Source organism: Silurus aristotelis (assembly GCF_946808225.1).
Source record: "Silurus aristotelis genome assembly, chromosome: 12".
Classification (NCBI taxonomy): Eukaryota; Metazoa; Chordata; class Actinopteri; order Siluriformes; family Siluridae; genus Silurus; species Silurus aristotelis.
In genome coordinates, this window is record NC_139585.1 from 23,815,108 (window position 1) to 23,825,294 (window position 10,187).

At 40.5% G+C, this 10,187-nt stretch overlaps 1 pseudogene across 1 annotated transcript in view; it reads left to right on the forward strand.

The window, feature by feature from the left end:
- Nucleotides 1-9,816, forward strand: part of LOC310734901 — a 37,144-nt pseudogene extending 27,328 nt beyond the window's left edge. Inside the window, exons 22-36 of the transcript XR_014538180.1 lie at nucleotides 2,034-2,244; nucleotides 2,340-2,550; nucleotides 2,677-2,854; nucleotides 3,334-3,460; nucleotides 3,585-3,665; nucleotides 3,755-3,925; nucleotides 4,941-5,198; nucleotides 5,362-5,507; nucleotides 5,615-5,685; nucleotides 6,008-6,108; nucleotides 6,345-6,453; nucleotides 6,881-7,012; nucleotides 8,028-8,248; nucleotides 8,757-8,915; nucleotides 8,995-9,816. The product of XR_014538180.1 is annotated as an uncharacterized misc_RNA (transcript). The remainder of the gene's footprint in view (nucleotides 1-2,033; nucleotides 2,245-2,339; nucleotides 2,551-2,676; nucleotides 2,855-3,333; nucleotides 3,461-3,584; nucleotides 3,666-3,754; nucleotides 3,926-4,940; nucleotides 5,199-5,361; nucleotides 5,508-5,614; nucleotides 5,686-6,007; nucleotides 6,109-6,344; nucleotides 6,454-6,880; nucleotides 7,013-8,027; nucleotides 8,249-8,756; nucleotides 8,916-8,994) is intronic.
- Nucleotides 9,817-10,187: the final 371 nt, after the last annotated feature.

Here is a 10,187-nt window from a genome sequence, read left to right on the forward strand (position 1 = left end):
CCCGCTTATCGGCCTTTCTTTTACCCTGACCCACGTGGAGCATTTTTTTTTGTTACTTTTGTAATGTTTTTAATTTATACTTTTTACTGTATTATTGTCAGAAATCCACCTGCCGCGCCCCCTTTGGTGGCTGTCAAAACCTCCGCTTTCCCTGAAGCCCCCGGCTTCAACAATGCACACCTGGGCTCATTATTTACTCATCCCCAGCTCCTATATAAACCCTTCATTCAGCCACACTCCTTGTCGGTTATTGTTGGTATGGGAACGTGTTTGGTGCATGGTTGTCTGTGTTTTCCCTGTCATACGTATTCCTATGCGTTTCTTCCTTTCCGGACTCCACGCGCTCCCCACGGCTGTGCTTTCTTTCCAAAGCGCACCTTTGCCTCCCCTGCGTTCGCCCGTGGACCTCGCCCCTCCAGGGCGTACCACGGATATCTCTCTCTCGTTTGTCGGGATTCTATGGACTGCCGTGTGTGTGTTTGTGTGTTTTTGTGTTAAACTCTCCATGTTTTCGTTAAACCAAAGCGAACTGTGCTCCGGCTTTGCCTCCGCTCATTATGCTGCATAACAATTATATACAGTATTATTTATGTACCTGTATTATTCAGTATTAATACTGCTAAAAACAGGGCAAAAATTGTTAATAAATGGGTATCGGTGGAGGTCGGGAACGGATTAATTGGTTTTCCATTATTTCTTATCGCTCTTCGACCTTTTCGCATTTCGACCGGTTTTAAGGAACGAATTAAAGTCGATAAGCGGGGTTCCACTGTACATACATATATGTATATTTGTGTGTGTATATATATATATATATATATATATATATATATATATATATATATATATATATATATATATATAATATAATATATATATTAATACAAAACGAATTAAAAATGTTGTTCCCCCAATGAATGTGTCCAGGCTGGAAATCCACATATAGAACACAAGCAGAGAAAAGATGATGATGATCATGAATGTGTCTGTTCATGTTTACATCACTGACTCCCTCTGTCTCATCCACATTAACCCTAAACTTCTTACTGCCTTCTGCCTGCTGATTCTTAGCTCCGTAAACTAGTCTACATCTGTGGTGAGTGAGAGACAGGACTTTATACACCAGTGGATTGAAAAAGACAGGCAATGACAGGAAATCGGTTGTTCGGCTGAAATCGGCACGCAGTGAAAATTAATAAAAAAAATTTCACCAAATCAGTGGATTAAAACGAAAGTAACGAGCCGGTTTTGAAAATGTAAGAAGTAAAAAGTACAGATATTGGTGTAAAAATGTAATGAGTAAAAGTAAAAAGTTGTCTGAAAAATAAATAGTGGAGTAAAGTACTGATACCAAAAAAATATACTCAAGTACCACCTCTGTGTGACAAGTATAAAGCACCTTTCTTTTCTTTCTTTCTTATAATCGAATTATTAGAAAATAGATATCAAATTTCTTAGCCATATTTACACTTAAACCATTTCATGTTTTGGAACCTACACGAAGCAGGTTCAATCTTAGCATAATTTACATTTTAACAGCAATGGTGTCAAAACAACGATCTTTGAGCTGGATCTTTATCTTCGGGAAGAGGGTAAAGTCTGCAGGAGACAAATCTGGGAAGTAGGCCGGGTGTGGAGGTGAGATCGTGTTTCTGGTGTAAAACTCACATCTGTAAGTGTTCTAACTTGCTGTCCATGATGAAATAACAGACGTGGTAACACACATGGTAAAAATAGCACCAGTTGCACAGTTCCCAATGTGCACACTGGCTAATGAAGGTCGGTGCTCCCTGTGGCTGTTCGTGGAGCCTTGTGCTGCCATCTGTTGGCATGTTACAAAACTAGTCTTAAACTTTTTGATACCACCTCATAGTGTAAATTGCTCTGTTTTGCTAAATTAGGTACTGTAATTCATAAAAAATATACATCACAATGTAGATATAAATGTGACTGTGACTCTTGGGCCTATAAATCTTAAAAACATTGGAGCTGACTCCAATGAAACTGAAGACAGTATTTTTTCTGTGTTTTAGAAAGAAGTAGACACAAAGTCTTCGTTTTACTTCCACCTCACCCAGCTGACATGGGTGCCTGCCTTCAAACCCACACATGACGGGAAACAACTTGTGGACTACTTGCTTCCAAACAGGGTGTATTTATTTTCTAAAAAAGTGCACAAACTCTTAGGATCCCACGTCTGTTATTACAGCAATCTGGATCCAAGCGAATTCTCCCGAGCCATAGGTAAGCAGGTGTCTACATGTCCTTCCTGGTTTCAGAGTAAATATTTATCAAAGGCTTGTCCTGGCAGATTAATAAGGACTGTTCTAACTGTACAGGAATGAGACACACTGTTCAGGTGGACGAGTTTGTCATGTACCTCAAATGCTGGTGTACGAAGGAGTCTGATGTCAAGCTCGAAGGAGCTGATTTCATCACCACCGTGCAGCACATCCACTCGGTGTATTGCTACTTGCAAGCAGAGTGCTCCATCACACAGCTTCGCGAGCTCTTCCAGCACTCGCCTGCTGTCTTTATAGAGTACGACAGGTCAGGAAGCACTCAAATCCAAACGCACAACTTCTTCTTTCTATCAGAAATTTTATATTAAATAAATTATAAAATATAATAAATTATATTAAATAAAGGACTCTAAAATGTCCACTGTGTCTTCAGGAAGGACGAGTGGTCTTCCGGACACTTTTACCATTTCAAAGACGTGTGCTGGCGAGATCCAACAGAGATGTTTTTAAGATACAAGGAGCTGATCCGCAGGCCAGACAGCAGGGTCCAGGAACCTAAATTACTGGCTCCATTTTATAGCAAACTGCTGCAAATGGAAGAATTGTTCAAGGTGAGCCTTCGGGGTTTGAGTTTCGTTATTGCTATTAGAGGTCGACCGATTTATATTAGATTTTACAATTAGTAGTTTTGTTCGTCGATAACCGATTTTCAAAATGAATACTATTCAGTACTATTTTACACTCCATGTAAAGTAGTTCTGAACTTTATTACAAAAATACGAATATGTTAATAAACATTGAGAAAAATAAGACACGCATTTAAACTGAAACAAAAAAGACTCCAAATTAAAAAAACAGTTACCTCCAAAATTAAAAAGACAGTTTAAAATAAACATGACGTGGTGTTGGTGAGTTGCCTCTAGAAGCCGCTCTCGTACTCTATAACGCAACCCGGAAAAACTATAGGTATGGATTTTTGCCAATACTTCCAATAATCAGTTATCAGCCGACCTTTAGTTGCTGTGCACTCGGAAAAAAAAACTAGAAAGTGTTGCATTTCAAATGAAAACATTTTTGTCTTGTTTTATAGTCTTTGAGTGTGGAACCCAGTTCGTCCATGAAGCAGTATGTGGACCTGTTGGAGGCAATATTCGAATCATCGCCACTACCTGCAGGAGAGGTGCTTCAGGATATCTCCATCATTTTTGCCAGACTGGGTGGGTGTTTTGTTTTGTTTTGTTTTTAATGTCGTAATCACACTAAAACCATATCAGAGTGAATATGGCTCTACAGTATTGCAATAAAACGGATATTTTGTGTTTGGTTCTTTTTTAACAAAAGCCGAAAAGTGCAAACGAGGCACACACTTAGAACAAGATCAAGACTTCGAATTGAACCAGCACTACTGCAACACACTGAAAGGTAAACGTTTACTGATGACGTTTCATTCAATTACATTTGAGATGTTTTTCATTTTGTATTTACTCCATCCTCGATATTATTTCTGCAAGCGATGGTGTCTCGTCTGAAGGTGTTTCCTACCAAGACGCAGGCCTGGGTCACACTGGCTCGGAAACCTATGATACCAGACAACCCAAACCTGGAGAAGATCTTCAAATCTCATTCAGAAGTTTGCCTACTCAACCTGCCCACGGCTCAGAAAAAAACAACCAACAGACTTAACTGAAATCTATAAGGTAGTCCAATGATTTGTTTAAAGGTGTGCGCAATTTTGATATTGAAGGTATACAGGTGGTTCTCTGATTTATGAAGTAGATGCGTTCTGATGACCCAATTGTAACATGAAATGAAATATCGAGACATGGCCTAGCCTACCCAGGAGTCTTAAAGTATGGTGATGGTTGAAAAACCTCTGTATGACCCCGACCACTGTACTGTAACAGTTTCAGGGTGTTACGGATCTTCTTATAACCGAGGCCGATCTTTGTGGAGAGCAACAATTCTAATTCTCAAATCCTCAGAGAGTCTTTGCTATGAGGTGCCATGTTGAACATATTGTGTTCAGTATGAGAAAACTGTACTCAAAGCACCATATTTTAACTGCTCTAATACAGGAGATAGACTTGTATGGTCCTGTCAAGCAGACAAAAACATGAACATGATGAATAGGACATGTGGCTTTGCATGGTTACATGGCGTATAGCTGTTGTCACTTAGGGTGTACTTACTTTTGTAGCCAGCTGTTTTTACAATAATGGATGCGTGAGGAGTTATTCAGTAAATCTGTACTGCTATACAAGCTGCACACTGACTACTCAAAGTTTCATTTCTATAGTATTGTCCCTTAAGAAGAGACACTAAAATGATTACTAAAATGTGAGGGGTGTATTACTTTTGTGAGATACTGTATATGTATGTGGCAGGACAAGCGCCGGTTCACGAGTGGATGTTGGAGCCGAACGCGCTCTGTTTCAGTGTTTCATCCGCGGCAGGATAGAAACAAGAGCTAAAATTGGGCTTGGAAACACCATAGACATACTCTCTTGGCATCGGCATCTCACAAAGCATGAGATTCGTACATCCGAACATATCGTACAAAAAGTAAATGAAAAAATTTTATTTTTGTAATCACTGTCATTGTAAGATATATATAAAAAAAATTTTTAAGTTGAAACATTTTAACTCGGGAACAACCTGTTGTAAATAATCGAGGCAAACTGTATTTTTCTATCAAAGGCAAGCTGCATGAGGAGAAGCTGGCCTACAGCGAGAGCGACAGAGAACTTTTCCTCGAGATATGTGGTGTAAAGAAACTCTCCCAGTGCGTCACCACCGAACCACAGACAGAGAACTTCAGACCATGTCCAGCTGGTGCGTGGCCTCATCCCATACATCCAGAGGTTCATCTACAATCACGACGAGCTCGGTGAAATAAACGAAGACCTGAAAGAGAGCGGAATTGCCCAGGAGATCAAGTCTCTGAGCTTCGGTCAGGTAAGCTTTCGCCCTTCTTCTCGTCTCTTAGATTCACTATTTGCAATTCGTGGCTTGACTGCAGTGGCTGCTGAGTCATTGCTGGCTATTGCATCATGTCCTTTTAGTGAAGAACTGACAAGAACTTAAACAGAGGATTTTTTTATTTATTTTTTTTTTACAGGTGGGAAAACTGTACATTTATTACCGCTTGGAACAGCCAGACCAGACACCCATTTTAGAGAGCGACGACATTATATGTCTTCTGAAAGACAGGAAAGAGTTGTACATTCAGAAAGACCATCTGTCCTCCAAAATGGCCATCTGCAGGTATTTCTCGAAATGCTCTGATTATACAAGGCAATGCACTTGTCTTTTACGAGTCTCTGGGACTCTGGTTTTGTGGTTAAAGTATTATTTTGCTCCTCTGATTACAGAGAGCTGGTGAAATTGTTCACCACAGAGAAGAGATTTATGGAGGAACTGAAACACTTTCTCGAGGAAAATAGCAAATAGCAAAATTAAATATAAGATTATGAACCTGATTTCAAGCGATTTGCTCTCAATTCAAGCGTAGAACGCTGAAGCTAATTCCAATTTTGATCATTCATCTGCCAGGTGAATATATAACTCTACAAGCTAAAGTAATAATCTCCAAAATTAAGTCAAATGATCGTATATTTTAGTTTATTTATTTTTTCTTCTTTGTTAGTAGAGCTAGATTTGATCATCACATCTATACACAGACGCTGCCAACTTTAAGCAAAATCTGGAGTGTAGGTAGCAAACATGGGAGGTTATGGCGAGCCTCTGATCTCCTGGCGCTCTAGGAAAGTTTTTCCCTAAGCTAGGTGTCTGGCTCGTCGGTACACAAGTGAGTCATCGCAGCTGCGGCTTCAGAAATGCTGAGATGCAGAGATTTGTGGGTCAGGTCTCTGGAGACTGCGTCATATAGCAACTGGAACCAATCCGAACACACCTAAAGACGTTCTAATTTTCACATCAGGGAGCCCGAAATGGAAACGTCTTGAGAAGATAATGCGACTGAGCGTGAATCATAGCGTGACGGGCTTCCGTGACATCCTTCTTAATCACAGCCGAGATCTGGCAGATATTCGTTTATATTTGAATATTAGAAAAAAATATTGTTTGTCTTCTCTCCTCTAGGATTCAGACTCCTTGAAACGACTGCTGGATAATAAAGACATTCAGGAGCTTCCTCAGGATGAAGAGCGATGGGAGGTTCCGGCACCGCTGGAGACGTCTATACCCAAGAGTAAGCTCCAGGCCACGTGGTTTAGGGATTTAAGATCACACACTCCCATGATGTTTGTACGTGGTTTTTGGAACCTCGTACGTGACACGTTTACGCGCTGCTTTCATCTCGGTATCCGATCGCGTTCCCGTTGTTTTCCTTCATCTTCTGTTCGTTTGTCGCACACACGCAAGGCCGCTCGTATGCTAATCGGGATTTGAAGCCGGACATGAAAGAGCAGCTGTTACCGGGGCTGCGGGAGAAGTGCAGAGGAAGAGCATCCCTCGCTCATCCTTTCCTCCAATCAATAACCATCACACACAAGCAGACGCATACACACACACACATGTATTTCATTACAGGTTTAAAAGAACAGAATTCTGATGGTAATTTCACTAAAAAGCCCTGGAACATAGCAATACTCTTTTCTCCCTTTTTTTTCCGTCAGAGCTCTTTGCATTCAGCTCCACTGAAAGCGTACAAGAAGTGGAGATAAACACAGAGGAGGAGGAGGAGGATGATAAGCTGCGATCTTGGCCTCCCAAAGCATCGATCAACAAAACAGGAGGCCGAGGCACAGGTGTGTACAGAGACTCGGTCAAAATCTGCGAGATCATGTGAGGGGAAAGAGGTTGCTGCTGAGCTTGAAATACAGGAATGTAATAGGGAAACGTCCCAATTCCATTTATTTAAAATAACCAATCACGATTTTCACTCTTTCTCTGAAATGAACTTCTGTGTGGCAGCCTTATTGTATTATTTGACCTCTGAGGTTACAATAAAATGATTCAAGTCAAATTTATTGGTCAATGAAGAGCACTACCGATCAGGCATAACATTATGACATTACAAAATTATAGACGGTGAAATGATTAACACTGATTATCTCTTCATCATGTTACCTGCTAGTGGGTGGGATATATTATGCAGCAAGTGAACATTTTGTACTCAAAGTTGACGTGTTAGAAGCGGGAAAAATGGGCAAGTGTAAGAATTTGAGCGAGTTTGACAAGGGACAAATTGTGCCGTCTGGACGACTGGGTCAGAGCATCTCCAAAACTGCAGCTCTTGTGGGATGTTCCTGGTGTGCAGTGGTCAGTATCTATCAAAAATGGTCCAAGGAAGGAACAGTGGTGAACCGGCGACAGGGTCGTGGGCGGCTGAGGCCCTTTGTTTAGATTTGTCTTAGCTTAAATTGCTAAAGAAGTTAATGTTGGTAATTCTTGCCCGGTCAGGACTGATTTGGCAGCAAAAGGGGGACCAATAAAATTTTAGGCAGGTGGTCATAATGTTATGGATGATCGTGTATATCAGGTATATAAGTGCAAATAGTGGAATGATTTCAATTCTATTTTCAATTCATTTTGATTTGTATTGAACGTTTAATAATGAACAGAGGTAAAGCAGTTATAAAGTGTGTTTCTTATAATTGTAAGTTCACCCCTATTGAGTGAGCCAGTGGCAACTCCCCTGAGATGGCATGAGAAAGAAATCTTTAGAGGAACCAGACCCAAAAAGGAAACCCATCCTCATCAACCGAATATCCACTCATTACAGTTGAGATGATTTATGTTCCTCCAAACATGTGTACAAAGGAAAAGGAAGCCAGGAAGTGGAGGCAGTAATGAAGATGTGGCCTCCTCCAGCACCTCTCTCCTCTTCGGGTTTACCGGGTTCTCCGGCGCTGGAGCTGAGAGGAGCTCTTCCAGTATGAGCGCTCAGGAAAATACGCCAGAACTCCAACTACACAGAGAACCGGGGAGTATCCCGGGAAATCAGGAATCCAGGTCGAGAGGCAGCATTCCACATGGAGAAGGTAGGTGCTTGTGTTAGCAGATGACAGGATTAAGAGCAGAAATGGAGTTGGAGAGATATTTCCTATTTTCTGGTTCTGGTCAGCTATGGGGAAGTGCAAGTTTAGCGATAGTCTGCTTAAAAAAAAAAGAATTTAGGGCTCTGTTAAGGTCAGTTGCTAACAGCGTATTTGTGTTTTTTATGTCGTCTTAAGTTTCTATCTTAATGGTCTTTAAGGGCTAAAACTGTCTTAAATTTGACTTTGTAAAACCTGCAGAAACCCTGTACTTAGTATGTCGGTTCGATTGGCTTCTATAGAAGAAAGAAGCTACAATTGTGGATTCATCTTATCCTTTTAAGACATAAGGCAAAGAAGGAAGTAATGGAAAGGAATGGTAATGGTTTTGAACGTCCTAGCTACTAAAGTCTCTGTACCATGTAATCAAACAACCGATTTCCACCCTGATTACTGGGTTGAGCAAATTAACATAAAAAAAAGGCTTTAAATCGATTTTATTCTTATTCCAAAGAAAAGACCTTCAGAGCTGCTGTTCAGAGTGTTGAAGCTTCTAATGAGGCTACAGCTGGGTCCATGGTGAGCAAGCTGAGGCCAGTGTGGACCAGCCAGAGACTAACAGCACTCCATCTTCAGCTGGAGAACAAACATCTACACAGCAGCCTTCAGAGCAGTATGTTGTTTCGCTTCTGTCGTACTCGGTATAAGTTTTACTCTCCGAATGATTTTTCATATTTGTGTCTTGTCTTTAGGGTTCACAAGCCGGTCCAGCCTCCAGAAGTCATGGCAAGCCAGTTCCAGGGAAGCGTTCTTCACCGTCCACTAATGCCACTGACCAACATATGTCCTCGGGGACCATGTTCTTGACAAGAACGAGAGATCGCCTGGTCCAACAAAAACGGTGAGAGCGGCCAGCCGTACGACTTCAAACTGATCTTCGCGAACGGCTGTAACCCCACGCAAGAGGTGTTCGTGGAAGTCAAGACAACGGTCAAGCAGGAGAGGCACTTTATTCATCTGTCAGCCAACGAACTCGATTTCGCTCTAAAGGAGAAGGAGAAGTACCACATATACAGAGTGTATGGCGCAGGAAACTCGCAACTCACCCATCTCTGTCGCATCAAGAATCTTGCCCAGCATCTGCATTCCAAAACACTGGAATTGTTTTTATTTGTGTTAAGTACAAATAATAATTTTAAAAAAATCTAATTTAATTTTGCACTGGTAACTGTATACACTGTCTGCATTTACGCTTCATTCACAATTGAAGTTTAAAAAAAATGTTTTATTTACTGTAATTTTTTATTCATCTTTTTTTTCTACCTCTCGATTTTGTGGTCTTTAAAAGTAACCCCTTTAGATTTTTTGCACGTGTGATTTTTCGACATTTTTAAGGTGATGTTTGTTCATGAATGTCAAATTAATCGTTCTTTTAAATAAATTAACCAGGAATTAAAACATGAATGCATTTGTTTATTAACACAGACTGTACTAACTGTTGTGACTCTCTTAATTTAAATATTTAAACAATATTGTGACATCACAATGTGTCCTCGTCCTGTTTTCTGTATTGTCGGTCCTGACCGGAATAAAACTCAAAAAATAAATGTGTCAAGTGTGTCAAATGTCAAAAGTATGTCACGTCGAGCGTCTCTGTGGCAGATTTGCCCGGTTTCACACAGAATTTCAGGTTTACTCGTTGTTCTAACTTGATAGCAACGTGATAACGTACACGGTCAGAATAGCACCGGATTGGACCATTAGTCATTATACCATGAGTCTAATTTACTTTTTGATACCACCTTGTAGTAACGTAGTTGCAAGAAATTTCCTTTAGACAACCAAAAAATATATTTTAACAATGACATAATCTGTCAAAGGAAACTCATACACATGTATCACACACAAAAATGAAAAAATGTCCCCTGTTTTGGGTATAAATCTT